Consider the following 17,588-nt stretch of genomic DNA (forward strand, 5'->3'; position numbering starts at 1 on the left):
TTCTTTCTCGCTCTTTCCTGGATTTTGCATTTTTACGTCCTTTGCTCCCTTCCCTCCTGCTCTATGTATGTGGAAATGTTCTGCACTTCTTTCCTTAACTGACTATGCAGAAATCATCACTCTATAATTCACCTTCCCCAGCCATGCCTCGGGGCTATGCCCATGTCCATCAGCAATCTCTCTCTGTCACATACACACAACACCCCTTTTGTGTTCTGTCTGGTTGCAATGTGAGAAGATGAGATTTGTCTTTTCCCTTCCCAGTGTCTGGAATCAATAGATACATGAAATTATAACGGATTTAGGGGTCATTTCAGAAATCACTGTTTATTTTGGTTTCCTAGATGCTAAATATGTCTTAATATTTGTTGATATTTAGGAGCTGGTTCTGTTTACCAAATTGAGAATATACTTCCACACTAATACAAGTTTTGTTCTCTTTATGCCCTTTCAGCAACAGGTCTCCAAACCACAAAAGATTTTCTGGAGAGAAAAGCATTTTTTTCTTACAAATATGCCCAATTGAGAGTTGCATTATAATCTAGCAATCATAACTATAATTATAATCCAGCAATCATATTTATGTATTAAATGATTAAGTTATTTCACCAATTCTGAGAATCATCTGCACCACTTCCCTCCCAGGACCTAGAATAACTTTGTCAAGTTGAAATGTACCATGAACTTCAAAACATATGAGTGACTTGTATGAAACCATTTCTAAAAGCCCATGAGACTGCCTGAATCTCCCTCACACTAATGATAATACATTTTTTCTAGTAAGGAAATATAAAGTAAAAGCATTTTTTAAAGTTTGAGATAATGATATAATAGGAGGAAAAAACATACATTCCTACAATCCAAACTTTAAGAACAGTGTTTAATTTTCAAATATAAAGCAAGATAGAATCCTAGGGCACAAAAGATTGGGTGCTAACTGGGAGAAATTCAGCAATCAGGAAAGCAGAAGCTCAAACTATTTGGTGAGTGTGTCTTTCTCAATCACACTGTTACCAAGGGGCCAACATAAGAGCGTGTATGAGATTAAATAGAAGTCTCTAAGGAAAGGTGTTTATCACACAGAGTGTACACCAGGTATGTCTGCATAGTGTGCCTTTGTCTTTAAGAGTCCCGCTGAAAACAGAGAATGAAGTACATACGTATCTGGAATGCATTATAATAATAGCCATCATTTACTGCATGCTTAAAACTGGCCAGATTCTGTGCTAAGCCTTTGGCATGCATTACCTCATTGATTCTTCCTAATCACCCTGTTGTATAGATGAAGATGCTGAGACACACAGTCGAACACGTAGGAATTAGAGAAGATTTGAACACGGGTTTTATCTGACTCCAAAGTTCAAGTTCATGCCTTAAACTATACCACCATAACAACTGTTAAATGTGTGTAATATCTAAAAGGAATTAAAAGTCTTTCTCTACTTTCCTAAAAACAATTATTGGTTTCAAGCAGATTCTCACTGCATCAACTCTGTGAAGGAGTGATCTGGCTCACTTAACTAGGTTTGCCCTATGTAACAGGTGTCAGGAGGTCTTTCAGGTTCACAGAATGAAAGAGAAAAAGCAAGAAAATTCAAATTTTTGCCAGAGTATATTAGAAAGTAATTGCATTACTAATAAAGTATCCATGTTGAGGCATTTCACACTAAAATGCATTTTAGATAAAAGTATTATGTATTCCTGACATTTAATTTATGATTAAGAAAAAAAATCCTCTACCCTACTTCAGAGGTATATCAAGTCTTCTAAACCTCTAAAAATTAAATGACCTAAGAGAGGCAAGAGAAGTTCCTGATGTGTCCAACTTCATCTCTCTCCTGCCCAACTCATTTTCCCCTCATACAGAACAGAAACAGATGGGGATCTAGCTCATTTAATACACTTCTTTAATGGAGAAAAGTGAGAACAACTTCAATTTTCTATTGTTAAAATATTGGAGCAATGTAAACAAGGAACAACTTTTATTTATTCAAAAGTAGTATTAAATCTGTGAACATGAAAAAGTAAAGTAAATCATTCTTTCAAAATAGTTAAATTGGTTGCCACATGAATGACAATCAACCACAGAACATTTAGCTTGGTTTGTCTACATGAGAATATTTATAGACTACAACGTTAAGTCCATCTCTCCTTCTGTATAGCAACAGCCAAAATGGAATTTCTTTTTCAGGTGGTCAGAAAAATGATGATACAGGCTTTGGGCTAAGAGGAATTTCAAAAATTATAGTATAAATAAATAATTTTAAATACATAAATGGACATTTTCTGTTTTAATGACCATTATTATCATTATCATCATTATTTTTGAGACAAGGTCTCTTGTCTGTCACCCAGGCAGGAGTGCAGTGGCAGTGATCATGGCTCACTGCAGCCTCCGCCTCCCAGGCTCAAGCAAACCCCCCACCTCAGCCACCCAAGTAGCTGGGACTACAGGTGTGCACCACCACGCACAGCTATTTTTTGTATTTTTTTGTAGAGATGGAGTTTCACCATGTTGTCCAGGCTGGCCTTGTACTACTGGGCTCAAGTGATCCTCCTGCCTCGACCTCTCAAAGTGCTGGGATTACAGGCATGAGCCACCATGCCTGGCTGACCATTATGTTTTTAAAGGTCTCTATTCTCCTATAAATCCAATATACTAATCTCTTTTGAATTATTTTATTATCCTTCAAGAGGTTGTGTATTTTATATTAAATGATGTTATAATATCACGGAAATTTTATTCTTCTTGGTAAGACTTTAATCGTCTTTCCCTCAGATTGTTCAAATAGTCTGTAGAAAGACATTTCCTCACTTTGTAGCCATGCTTTCCTTGTGGATTTTGGTAGCTTTTTTTCTGCAGAGATGGGGGTTGCCTAGGCTGGTCTTGAACTCCTGACCTCAAGTGATCTTCCTGCCTTGGCCTCCTAAAAGGCTGATATTACAGGCATGAGCCACTGTGTCCAGCCCTATTGGCAGCTTTTAAATAGAACTGCTGAATTATTTTGCTTGTTGTGAGATAGCTGCAATTATATTGAGAACAATACAATTTTACAACTGTCACCATTTTTCTCATTGTCACCTTCATAGAAATGGTCTGCCAAGAAGATTTTAGGCCTGTATGGATTTACCAAATTAATTCCAAATCTCAATCTGACCCAGCTATACTGCATATCCTGCAAACATTTCTTATTTTTGAACTCTATTCAGTTTTCAACTGAGATGACCTACTAATCAGTGGGTTTGCCACTAGGAAAAAATAACAGTATAGAATATCAGAATGATGGATATCACCAAGTCAAACAGGTCAATTGATTTCTCCCTCCAAAAGGTCACCAGCCACCTCTTGTTGCCAACACATCTTTGCTCAATATGGGTAACAATGTTTGCAGTATTACCTGTGGTATGATTATGGCTGAGGAAATCTTTTCTTAGATCCTAAAAATACAATGTGGATGTTCAGTATCTCATTGGCTCTCAATAGAAATGAACACTAATGATAAAGCTTACCCTGTTACAATTCTCTGCTCCCTTGGCTTCCATGACACTATTATTTCTCATTTGTCTTCCTATGTCTCAGGTCCCTTCTGCTCAGATTCTTCAGGGGCTCCTTAAAAAGTCTATTTTCCTCCCTCCCTCTCTTTGGCAGGCCCATTTATTGAATACCTGTTATGTGTTTGGCACCATGCTATGTTCAAGATCTCTATTCTTCAGAATCTTTTCATCTAAAAAAGGAGCAGAACAACAATAAACAAATTATTGCAATACAGAATGACTGCTCTGTGCAGAGGTGACACAAAAAAGTGTTTCAGTCTTCTCTTCCTGATGGAGAGAGGGGATGGGAAAGGGTTCTCAGAGGAGAAGTAGTAAGTTCACAAGGCAGATGAGTGGACCCTGGGCAAAGGCACTAAGGTGTGACATTAGCACCGAATGTCCACAGAATGACAAATATAGCAATCCTGTGCCAACACAGGACCTTACCTCATGCAGAAGTATGGACACTGGAAAAACAAGATTGGACAATCTGAGAAAATAGAGAGCTGAAGGAAAAACAATCAGTGGTATTATAATATATATTTTAACACCATCATATATCAGACATCTTCCAGATAATAATACAGACTTTGAAAAAATCTGCATTAAAAAATTGGCTGTAACCTTTTAAAACAAGTTGGTAATTCCTAACAAAATTAAAAATTTTCTAGCTCCAGTAAGTAACTCTTCTCCTAAACCATCTTTATTTATTCCAGAAACTGTGATAGAGGGATTTGCTGAAGCAGACTCTCAACGCAGTTTTTAATGTCATGCAGACTTTATCTTTTTTAAAAAGCTTCAGAACCAGTTTTTACTGGCTTGAAATCTAACTTCATTTACACTTGCATTCTTCCTTGCTCAATTGTGCAAGTCCCAGCAAAATGCCAGTAAATGCCTGGCCTTTTCTCAAATTAAGGTAAGGCGCAAGGGCACATTTTTTTTTTCTAGGCTTGTGTGGCTCTCTTTGGTGAGAGGGTACAAAATAAAGAAATCTCCCTCTGTACACTACCCCTGACACACCCACATGTTCTATGAGAGGAAGTACTGTTAGTTTATGTCTTATTCTTCTGCTTAAGGGATTGAACTAAAATTTGCATTCATAAAAGAACTGAAAAATTTTATTTTTTGTGTGTCCAAATACTGGGACAGTGTTTAACTTCAGAAATGCGGTTGCCAGAACCAGGCTGTCACGTGACCAGTGTAACTGAGACAGCTGCTGCATCAGTGGCTCTACCATCTTTAGGCATTCTCACCTGTGGTTTCAACTTGCATCTGTGAGCTGATGATGTCTAAGTCCAAGCTCCACCCCCTACTTCTCCATAGTGTCCTAGATATCTATATTTAATTGCATACTGACTATTTCCTGGTGGAAACTCAGCATGTATAAAATTGGTTCCTCCAAATGTGCAGCTCCTGAATTTCTGTATTTTTTATTTTACCAAAATGGCACCACATTTACCCAGTGACCCAAGCCAGAAACCTTGGAATTATTCTGTCCAAATCATGTCATTTTTACCCCTTAAACATCTTTTGATCTGTGTCTTCTTCCTCACCCCTGCTGACACTGACCAGTGGTAGTATTCATTATCTCATTCTTGAGTTATTGCTTCAGACTCCCAACAGGTCTGGCTACTTGGAGGCTTAGTTCCTTAAGCATTCTACCTTTGACATGGCACTTGGCCCTTTATGTCTTAACTAACCACCTCTGGTTAGCCCATTTCCCTCTTAAAAGACACTCAACAGAGTAAGAACAAGGAAACTTCCTCAACCTAATAAAAGACATTTACAAAAAGCATGCAGATGATATAATACTTGATGAAAGACTGAATGCTTGCTTTCCTTTTAAGATCATGAACAAGGCAAGACATCTACTCTTGCTACTTCTATTAACATTGTACTGAAGGCTCTATATGGTGTTATCAGTCAAGAAAAAGAATAAACAGCATCCAATTGGATATAAAACTGTATTTGCAGATGAAATAATCATTTATGTAGAAAATTGATGGAACCTATAAAAAAGTTACAAGAACTAATAAGTGAGCTCAGCAAGGCTGCAGGATATAAGATAAATGCACAAAAATCAATTGTGTTTCTATATTAGCAATGAAAAACAAATTAAAATGTTTTAATGGTATAAAAATATTAAATATTTAGGAATAAATCTGACAAAAGATGTGACAGATATGTCTATTGAAAACTAAAATAATATTACTAAAAGGAATTACAGAAAATTTAAGTAAATGAGAGATATATTATGTTCATGGGTCAGAAGACTCAGTATTGTTAAGCTATAACAAAACTGATCTGTGGATTCAATGTAATACCAGTCAAAATCTTAGCAAAAATTTTTTTTGGTAGAAAGTTACAAACTGATACAAAAATTCAAATGGAAATGCAAGGGATCAAGAATAGCCAAAATGACACTGAAAAAGAAAAAAGTTGGAGAATTAATACTACTGATTTCTGTGGGCGCGGTGGCTCACGCCTGTAATCCCAGCACTTTGGCAGGCCAAGGCAGGCAGATCACCTGAGGTCAGGAGTTCAAGACCAGCCTTGCCAACATGGCAAAACCTTGTTTCTACTAAAAATACAAAAATTAGCCAGGCAAAGTGGTCCATGCCTGTAATCCCAGCTACTCGGGAGGCTGAGGAAGGGAGAATTGCTTGAATCCAGGAGGTGGAGGTTACAGTGGCCCGAGATCATGCACTCCAGCCTGGACAACAGAAGGAGACTCCAACTTAAAAAAACAAAAACAAAAACAAAAACAAAAAAACCTACTGATTTCAAGATTTGACATAAAGCTACGCTAAAGACAGTGTGGTACTGGCATAAGGATAGACAAAAAGGTCAGTGGAATAGAACAGCGAGTCTGCAAATGGACCCATAAATAAACAGACAACTTATTTTTGACAAAAGTGCAAAGGCAATTAAGTAGAGAAAAAATAGTCTTTTTGATAAGTTGTGATAGAATACTTGGACATCCATATGCAAAAAAAAAATTAACTTTGATCTATACCTCATACCACATGCAGACACTAACTCAAGATGGACCACAGGCCTAAATGTAAACTCTAAAACTATACATTATCTAGAAGAAAATGTAAGAGAAAACCTCTGATCCATGGAAGGCAATTAATAAACTGGACTTTATCAAAACTAAAATCTTCTGCTTTTTGAAAGACACAGTGAAGAGAATGTAAAGATAAGACAGACTGGAAGAAAATATTTGCAAGGCATTTATTTAGTAAAGAGCTTATATCCAGAATATGTGAGGAAATCTCCATGCTCAATAATAAAAACAAACAATGCAATTAAAAGATGGGCAAAATACATGAGCAGATACTTCATAAAAATGAAGAAGGCAAATAAGTACATGAAAATGTGTTTGGCATCATTAGTCATTAAAGAAACGCAAATTAAAACCATGATGACATACCACTACCTACCTATTAGGATGGCTAAAATTAAAAGAGACTGACCAAACCAAATGTGGAGCAACTGGAATTCACATATGCAATGGTAAAACCATTTCAGAAAAAAGTTTGGAAATTTCTGAAAAACCTAAACATACACCTACCATATAATCCATCCATTCTACTCTTAGTACTTAAGAGAAATGAAGGCAAAGACGTGTATATTATGTTCATAACAGTTTTACTTATATAATAGCCAAATACTGGAAACAAAATGTCCATCAACAATTGAATGAATAAACTGGTGTATCTATACAATAGAATACTATTTAACAATAAAAGGAAGGCTACAGCATGGGTGAGTCTGGAAATAATTAGGCTGAGTGAAAGAAAGCAGACCAGAAAGCTGCATACTGTATGATTCCACCGATACGAAATTCTAAAAAATGTAAGCTAATCTTCAATGACAGAAAACAGATCGGTGGTTGCCTGGCGATAGTGGTGGAGGGACGGGAGTGGGGGATTACCAAGACACTAGATGAAATGTTGAAGGGGTGGTGATGGATTCATAGGTATATACTTATGTCAAAACTTATCGGTTGGGCGTGGTGCCTCACACCTGTAATTCCAGCACTTTCCGAGGCCGAGGCGGGCGGATCACTTGGGGTCAGGAGATCGAGACCAGTCTGGCCAACATGGTAAAACCCCGTCTCCACTAAAAATACAAAAATTAGCTGGGTGTGGTGGGCACATGCCTGTAATCCCAGCTATTCAGGAGGCTGAGGCAGGAGAATCACCTGAACCCAGGAGATGAAGGCTGCAGTGAGCCGAGGTTGCGCCACTTCACTCCAGCCTGGGCAACATAGCAAGACTCTGTCTCAAAAAACAAAAACAAAAAACAACTTATCAAATTGTATAAATATGTGCAGTTTATTATATGTCAATTATATGTAAATAAAACTTTTTAAAAAGGCAATGCTACACCTTCTCTCAGTGCATTTGACCAAAGATTTGGAAATGGATTCCAGCTAATATAATTTTTTTTTCTTTGAGACAGGGTCTCACTCTGTCACCCAGGCTGGTGTGTAGTGGCATGATCAAGGCTCCCTGCAGCCTCAAATTCCTGGGCTCAAGCAATCCTCCTGTCTCAGCCTCCTGAGTAGGTGGCACCATAGGTGTATGCCACCATGCCTGGCTAATTTATTTTTATTTTTTTGTAGAGATGGGGTGGCACTATGGTTGCCCAGGCTGGTCTTCAACTCCTGGTCTCAAGCCATCCTTCCACCTTGGCCTCCCAAAGTGCTGGAATTACAAGCATGAGCTGCTATGCCTGGCTCCAGCTAATAAAATTAATAAATAAAAGTGAAAATAGTTCTTCTGATTCTATCACCTGCATCAACAGTGAGTGGAAAATATATATATGCCCAAGAGTTATGTGAGTCTTTCTCACTCTGACAAGGACTTCCTTATCCTGAATTATGTTTAAGTTTTAATTTATACACTGTAAGACTCCAAGAATGTCAGAAAGAATGTCTCCTTTGACATTTCTAGGTAACACATTCATTGTTACAGTGAGTTGCCCAGAGAAGGTGCTCAACAAACATTAGAGAAAGAAGGAAAGAGTAAATGAGTGAAGAGCCAAAACGGAGGCTGGGTGGGAGAAGCATTTCTTGACAGAAAGAGTTTCCTCACAGGCTACCAACAAAAATTGTGAAATATTTTAGCCCAAAGAACTTCAAGATCAGGATAAATATTGGTTATCTTAGTTGGTTTAGGTGCTGGCTTACCACACACCAAAGGGCTGGACAAAATGAATAACCTGGAGATTCTTCCCATGCTTTCTGATCTGCTGATGTTCTTCAGGCTCTTCTATCTGAAGCCTCCAGAAGGAAGTGCAGCAAGAATACCTTAGGTAGCTCTGGAGTTGAATTTCATGTTGCACTGATTGTTGAGGTGATGCCACACATTTAATGAAAAATACTTAAAATGTCCTTGTCATCTCCTACATCAAGCTAGCTCTATTCTGTGCAATTTCAGGTACAGTCAGAGGAAAAACGTTATAATTCATGGCCATTTAAATGCGAACTTGGCTTTGGGGTTGGCGTTTTTCATAACCTCACATATACAGGAGTAAGATAGTTTCTCAGAAACTGGTATTAAGCAAACAAAAAATAGTAATAATACAGATTTAAATATGGCAATTAAAAAGCTTGATGTAATGGACAAAGAACACTACACTCAAAAATACTGTTTTTCAAACTTATTTAGAAAAACAACGAAGAAAGGGCTATGTATTAGGCCACGAAACAAATCTCAAAATACCAATTTGTTTTATGTTGTCACACTATGTAAGGCATTCTTTTACCACTACTCAATAAAGCGGAAAATCAATATTAAAAATAGCAAAAAATAAAAAGATTATCTCTGAAACTGAATAAATTATTGTGCATTTCCTCTGGCCAGGTCCTAAACTAAGCATTTCTCGTGCAGTATTTCATTCACCCTCGTGAGTGTGGTACTAACATTATCTCCATTATACAGTGGAGGAAACACATTGAAAGGCCGAGAAACTACATCAGGTAAATAATTCCCACAACGCCTATTCCTCCATTCACACCAACATCTATAAAATATACATTTCCCCATTTATTCCTTGTTTTCCAACTAATTCCAAGTGCTTCCGTTTTGCTTCTGCCTTCCATTTCCCTGGTTCCTTATCCACAAAGCATCTCACGTGTCCCCATCCTGATTTCTAGGCCATTTTCTATGATGCAGGGAAAACAACAAAATCAAATGAGGGATTTCAAAATCAAAGGAGGGATTTCAAAATCAAATGAGGGATTTCAAAAGGTGTCCTTCCAAAAAGCAGAATGTCTTTCTACTTTCGAGAGTGAAAAAGGAGTCACCATTTTCTTACCTCTGGCCAGGAATTAAATTCCAATTCAGGATTCCAAATGTGCCTATGTAGTATACAAGATTTCAGAGTCTGGCCTGTTTGCTTGCTGGGGAGTACTAGCCAGCTGCAAAAACACGTGGTCAACGCTGGGAACTGTCTTTGACAGTAAGGTGGGCCTTGATATTCCACTTCAATTCTCCCAGGCTCTCCTATCATCTCAGATGAATCTACCCATCCATTTATTTATTTTTTATCGCTCTCTAGATAAAAAATATTTTTTATCTCATTTTATTTATTTTATATCATATTCTAGAAGCTAGCAAAGGCCCAAATATCAAAAACCAAACTTCACAGATGCCCAATCAACACTTTTCTACCCTCATAAAACTAAATATTTGTAATATTAATTTATGATGAACAGCTGAAAAACAGGATCTTAAGAAAGCTTTTAAAGTAGATATATTTTGGGGTTTTTTTGCCCAAATATATACTTATCTTACTCATCGTATTAATACTATTAGTAGTTAGGATTCAAAGGGAGGCAGATACTTTCATACCAACCAAATCTTTTAAAAAAATCTAGCTGTTTTTTTTTTAATTCTCCCTTTTAGTTACATAAGAAATACATGGTTGTTGCAGAATATTTGGAAAGCACAAAAAAGTAAATAAAAGGAGTCAGAAAACATATTATAACCTCACCAATCAAGACAACCACTGTCTATATTTTGTCATATTTGTTTTCAGACCATAGGCTTTGTCTTGCCATCACCTGCCACCCAGATTTAACCTCAGTGCCTGTTCTCAGCCAAAGGAATGAATTCATCCATGTGAATGGCATCATGGGGATGGGAGGGGCCGCCCAAGTGAGATAAATGAGAGATGCTGTAGTGTAAGAACATAAACGGTGGTAGACACTCTGAAAACTGGGGTGAACATCTCTCCCCTAAAGGGGCAGTGGCTTCCCAAGACCCAGTGGACTGTGGCTCTGGAGGACTGAAGGCCCCGATTTCTCTCAACCTCTAATTTTTAAGAGAAACTTGTAACCCGGATTTTTATGTTGAAATATCTTCATTTGTAAATGTTGGCTTTAGGTTTTTAAAAACACTATGTAGGCCAAAGAAACCAAAATTACATACTAGTTGAAGCCTCTGACTTAATCCACTTCCTGGGGCCACATAGTCAGGCTTTCACAGAACTTCTGAAGTGCCTTAAACTAATTCCCCGCACCCCCCAACCCCACCCCGAGATGGAGTCTCACTCTGTCATCCAGGCTGGAGTGCAGTGGCATGATCTCAGCTCACTGCAAGCTCCCTCCTGAGTTCAAGCCATTCTCCTGCCTCAGCCTCCCGAGTAGCTGGATTACAGGCGCAAACCACCACACCCGGCTAATTTTTGTATTTTTAGTAAGATGGCGTTTCACCACGTTGGCCAGGCTGGTCTCGAACTCCTGGCCTCGGTTGATCCACCCGCCTCGGCCTCCCAAAGTGCTGGGATTACAGGCATGAGCCACCACTCTCAGCCAACTCATCATATTCAAATAGCAGATTTGTGAACATCCAAGTCTCAGAGGTGTACCCAGATGAGAAACATCTATAAAATTCTGCAAACAACTGTCCTGTCTTGGAGATTGACCATCCAAGTAGACATGCAAGGAAGCATGTTGAAGCCTTTTGAATTTTGCAGCAAAGAAGCAACCCTGTTTACCTTTGTTTGTTTAACCATCATTTTCCAAACTTCATTGAATATAGAACTTTCTTTCCCCTTTTGTCTACATAATAACTATTGGTATTCTTTAGCTTTAATGTTCTGCGGAACACGCTTTGGGAAATTCTACTTTAACACAAAACTGTTTCCCTAACGGCCATGTGAGCCTTGTGGTAGGCCATGAGAGGAGAAACTAGAACAAGCTTTATGATGCGCCTTAAATTCCTGCGCATCACTCTCTGCGGGCCCCCTTTCCCTGCACATAGAATAGGTCTTCATGCTATGTAACCAACGCATGTCGACCACTTTTATATGCTAAAGAAGGTGGGATAGTTTCAAATAACTTATATGAGACTCAGGAGTCTGATATATGCTAAATGAATTGTCTTTATAATTGCAATTTATACAGGCAAATAAAGAAATAAATTTTCACTCTTCTGGCATATGCCAACTGTTGGAAGAGGGCAAATGAAGTCAAAATATAGTTTACATTTTTCTACAGGTTGTCCTCAAAGTAGACAGAAAACAACCAAAAGTCAACAATGTTCTCACTAAATCAGTAATTACTGTGTTCTACGCAAACCTGTATTTTTCTGGTTGTTGAACAAGTTTCTCCACAAAGGATCAACTATCACACCACCTTGATGAAATGCTATCCTATTAGGGAGGTCAGTTTTTTTCCATCTATGATTGCTTATGGTTTTACTTTGGTCTTTATGAAGATGAAGTTTGACTAGTAATTTGATAAAACTATTTTTGTGGCTTTCCATTTTCCACAATAATTCCTCTAAAATTCTCAAAAGAATACCTCAGCTTAAGCTTTCATGTCTTTGCTTTTGCCGACCTTTATTTTCTACCTAGTAGTTATTGGAAAGGCCAGGTATTTAACTGCGGTTTATCTAAATTCCCTTTTCTGAGTCAAGATATAGTTCTTAAGAAGTTTATGGTAACACGACACTTAAAAGTTCTGTTAAATTTAAGAACTTTGGAAAAACTAGTATGGAATTCTCCATGTAATTCATACTTGAAACAAAAATATAATATTTACCAACTGTGACAAATGTTTCTTCTTCTGCCATTCCAGGACAGGAATCATAATAAAATTATTTAAATCACTTAATAAGGGAGTTCCATGTATTATCTGGAAGGTAACACACATACACACACATCACACTATACAGATATACATATGAAGCTTCTTTTCTCTAGAAAATATCTACAATATGCTGGGAGTGGTAGCTCATGCCTGTAATCCCAACACTTTCAGAGGCCAAGATGGGAGAATAGAATAGCTTGAGTCCAGGAGTTTGAGACCAGCCTGGACAACATGGTAAGACCCCGTTTCTACAAATAAAAAATCAGCCAGGCATGGTAGTGCATGCCTGTGGTTCCAGTTACCCAGGAGGCTGAGGTAGGAAGATCCCTTGAGCCCTGGTGGTCGAGGCTGCAGTGAGCTATGATCATGCCACTGTACTCCAGCCTGGGCAACAGAGTAAGACCCTGTCTCACAATAAATACATAAATTGGAAAATCTCTACAATTTCACTTCTACTTTAAAATATCAAAAAGAATTAGTGAATGCCCAGCTCTAAAAAGAAGTAACATACTGTACAGTTTCCTACTTCCTAGGGGGAAGAAAACAGCTGGGCAAACACACCAACAACACTGTTAGAGTTGTGGGGCAGGGGTATATTAAAGTGACTTCATTAGATACCAGAAGATACAAGGGGCGCTGACTTCTTGCGAACATTCTTTCTTTCCTCAGACCAAACAAGTCAGTCATTTGAATCTTTTTTTCATATCCTGTAGCTGTCAAACACTCTTCCTTGACATGAATCCAAAGCTGTAATTTTCTACATGAACCACTCTTTTTTTGGAGGAGGTGTGTGATTTTTGGTTTATGTTTTGTCTACATTCCTTGCAAACGCCCCTTCTGATGCAATGTTTCACAAAATACTTATTATACTGATCCCTAGTGGAGGAGGGGACAGTACACACACACACATAAACACACATACATACACGTGTGTGTATATCTATATCTATGTCTATGTCTATATCTATATCTATATCTATGTCTATGTCTATGTCTATGTCTATGTCTATATCTATATCTATATATCTATGTCTAAGCAGCTTTGGATTTTTAAACAGGTATTGTTAATTGATGGATAAATTTAATCAACCTCTGGATCTCCATTCACAAGTACTGGCTGTGAGTTCCTCAAATATATATAGTTCTCAAATCTACTTTACTGCCTCAAATTTGGGCTCCTACATCCAACTACCCGACATTTCCATCTGGATACTCAGGATCATCCAAAACTCAATATGACCAGGATTGAAATCATCATGATCTCTAAATTGCTCCCTGCCCTGCATTTTCTTGGCCAAACAAGTTTCTAACTTGGGAAATCCTTCTAAATTCCTCCCTCTCATCACCACTATACACAATTACTGCTAACTAGGTGCTGCCAATTTTACCTCCTAGAATTCAGCACTTCCTCTATTCCTACCACCCTTGTCCTAATGCAGGTCTCCATTAACCTTTGCCTAGATTCTGCAACAGCTTCCTCTTTGCCTCTAGTGCTCTGCCTCTCAAATATATCCTAAATTTGGTGCCAAATGGCTCCATCTAAAAGGCAAGTGGTGAGTTCATGCTCCAGTTTAAATTGTTTCTAAGGCTCCCTATGGGCTACTGGTACAAATGCAATGTTAGCTCTATTTCCATACCTTGGTATGACTAAGCATTTCCTCTATGACTGCCAGTTTACCTTTTTACAGTCATCTCTTTTCAGCAACTCAATTGCATGCAGTTAATACCCCAAACACTGCGCACCCCCAGTTGTTTCTCAGTCTGTGCCTGAGTTCATGTTGCCACCTCCTCCTGGAATCCTTTGCTAACACTGCTCACTCCTTAATTCCCTTCCCTCGCTTTCTGCACTGCACAATCCCTTCCCAATTTCTCAAGCTCCATTAAGAAATCATTTTGGCTCTCTGCAGCTGAGTCCGTTGCCATTCTGTGCTCCTACCTCACTCTATACAACTATCTGCCACTATTTTATAATTATCTGCTTCCGTATCAGTCTCCCTTGCTGGGATGTAACTCATTTCTTCTTCATCTTTGTATGTGTAGTGCCTGGCATACAATAAATGCTCAGTAAATGTCTGTTAGACTGTGGAACTGGAGCCATATCCTCCTGAGTTGCTGGGGCTGCCTATGCCTCGCCAGGTGCATGTGCATTCTTGCAGAAGGCACCCAGAGCTAAGAGTGAGCTGGATACAAGGAGAATTGTGTCTTCTGACCCCTTGCAAGCTCTAAAAACAATCTGGGACTTTAGAAGTTATATTTTCATGCACTTAACCAAACACAAATACCTAACTAGTTGATATGAGCAGAAGAAAGGAAGTTAGAGAAAGAAAAATAGTAAGAGTTCAGGACCAAATGAAATATTCAGGTAAAAGGCTGATATGGAAAGATAAGGCTGGAATACTTGACCCTAACCTTGTAAGGCTGATTTTCGTGATGCACAAATGGCTTGTGACTCTCAACAACTGCTTTGGTTATCTTTCAAAATGAGAGTGCAAAAACAAAATAATGAAAAACTAATTGTTCTTCTTGTTAATTATACAAAAAAGGGGAAGAAAGGGAAGCAGATTCCAGTACCATTTCATTCAACTGACATTTCTAGAGTCTAGATGATAGAAATAGATTTGGACAATGACAACTGGCCCACTCCAAGGCAAAAGGCAAGACTGAGGAAGGGACAGGATTTAATTACAGCAAGAGGAAGAGGGCAAGCAGGCAGGTGGAATTGTGGGAGCCAAAGCTCTACTGTGTGCCACAGCGAATTGTGCCTCCCTGTGAACCCCATTTCCCTTCTATGAGCGCTTGCCCCTAACACACAACCAGGGCACATGGAAGTACAAGCAGGATATCCACTAAGGCTGGGCAGTTGCTACGATTCCACTCCATTCAATGCAGCAAACATTTACTGGGCTCTTTCATGTATCAGAAATATAACTCCAAGGTTGGGAGGTGGGAATAAAAAACTGGCAGAGTTCCTGAGCTCTAGGAATTTATAATTGAACAAACAAAGGAGAATAATGCTATCTGGCCAGATTAATTGTCTGGCTACCATAAAGAACAGACAGAGAATACCTTGACTAAGAAATGGGTGGGGGATGGAAAGGAAGAGAGATGAAATTTCTATCATATGTATTTGATGAATAGTTTAAATAGAGAAATGAATATAAGTAAAAAATTAGTGAACATAATTTGTGCCAACAAGTGATTCCTTGTTTGTACTGAATTTCATAAATGCAGCTGACTGTACTGTCTGCTCTCAAGTTCAAAGGGTTATTTATGGGCCATTCTGCGGGCAGGATAAAATGCAATACTTTAGAAGCCAAATTAAGAACATTTACTTAAGATTATGTACTACTTATATAGCTTCTAAACAGCTACAAAATTTAAAAGCTACAGAAAATTAAAATAAAGCTATAAAATGTTCATCAGTTTTCAGGAGGAAGAGAGTGGAAATGAATATACCCAGACTTTGTAAGATAAATTGCTGGGTGCCGATTTGTTTTAGCATCATTTTTGTCTAATTAGTAACAAATCAATTTATGGTATGACTAGAAGGAAGAACTGAAAAGCAGCTGCATTTTAACATGGGAGTCAGCCCTGTGAGGAAGAAACAGCCCAGGGAGTCCCTATTGCTGGAATCCCACAATAGGTTAGTCAGATGCCTCAGAGTTGTTTTGAAGATTAAATAAGATAACCTGCAGAAGGTGCAGCTCAAATTGCCTGGGACTTAATATTTGTTAAGTAAAAGCAATTTCTTATTCCCTACCCTTTTACTTTCTAATTGTAAATCAAACTACACAGAATAGCCCTGGAACAAAAAATTCATTATGTATGTTGAGTCAAGGAATGGCTACTTTTTAAAGGTCTTATAGAGTTGTTATTTGATCTCTCAAAGAATGTCTATGTAATACTGTGATAAAAATGAAAATTAATAAAAGATAATAAGCTGCAAAGCATATTTTAATCTTCTGGGAAACAGCTGGCATCACACTGCATGAAAGTAAACAAGGCATTATCTTAAACCTTAAGATATTTACCATCTAGTATTAAATTGCTTTTGTCTGTCAGGCAGAGGAAAGAATATGTAACTTGAAATCAGAAGATCTGGGTTTGATTCCAGATTCTGACATTCATTAGCTGTGTAATCTAGGGTAAGTTACTTAACCTCTCTGAGCTTCTTTGTTTTCATCTTTAAAGTAAGAGTGATAACATCAGCCGGGCGCGGTGGCTCACGCCTGTAATCCCAGCACTTTGGGAGGCCAAGACGGGCAGATCATGAGGTCAGGAGATTGAGATCATCCTGGCTAACACGGTGAAACCCCATCTCTACTAAAAAAAAAACACAAAAAATTAGCCGGGAGTGGTGGTGGGCACCTGTAGTTCCAGCTACTCGGGAGGCTGAGGCAGGAGAATGGCGTGAACCCGGGAGGCGGAGCTTGCAGTGAGCTGAGATCGCGCCACTGCACTCTGGCCTGGGTGAAAGAGCGAGATTCCGTCTCAAAAAAAAAAAAAAAAAAAAAAAAGTTTTAACGTCAACTATACAGGAAGCGGTTAGGGAGGAGTAAACGAAATAATTCTTGTGAAAGTCCCTGGGCACAGTGCTTCACACAGAGCTGGCCCTTAATAATCATTGGTTCACTCTGAATTTTTGTGAGCTGCATGGAATTTTACTGGTAACTCCAGGTGATAAGAGTAAACATTTATTTTCATGCAATGCATAAAAATAGAAGTAAAAACATATCTTGAGCATTATTCCATACAAAATGTAGACAGCCCAGACAAAACAGACACTTAAAAAAGGGGTAAAATTATTCCCACTATAAAACATTCCTCATTGTACAGAAAGATGTTTCACCACAAAGTTCCCTTGGGTTTCAGGCTCTTCCACTGTGTGTCTACGCGTGTGTGTGTGCACGTGCATGTATGCATACATTTGTATGTACATGTGTAC

At 38.4% G+C, this 17,588-nt stretch overlaps 1 protein-coding gene across 1 annotated transcript in view; it reads right to left on the bottom strand.

Moving 5' to 3' along the window:
• Positions 1-17,588, bottom strand: part of FRY (FRY microtubule binding protein) — a 461,448-nt gene that overhangs the window by 363,313 nt on the left and 80,547 nt on the right. The gene's annotated exons all lie outside the window — the stretch shown is intronic.

The sequence above is a fragment of the Hylobates moloch genome, unplaced genomic scaffold (genome assembly GCF_009828535.3).
Source record: "Hylobates moloch isolate HMO894 unplaced genomic scaffold, HMol_V3 SCAFFOLD_4, whole genome shotgun sequence".
In the NCBI taxonomy this organism is placed as follows: Eukaryota; Metazoa; Chordata; class Mammalia; order Primates; family Hylobatidae; genus Hylobates; species Hylobates moloch.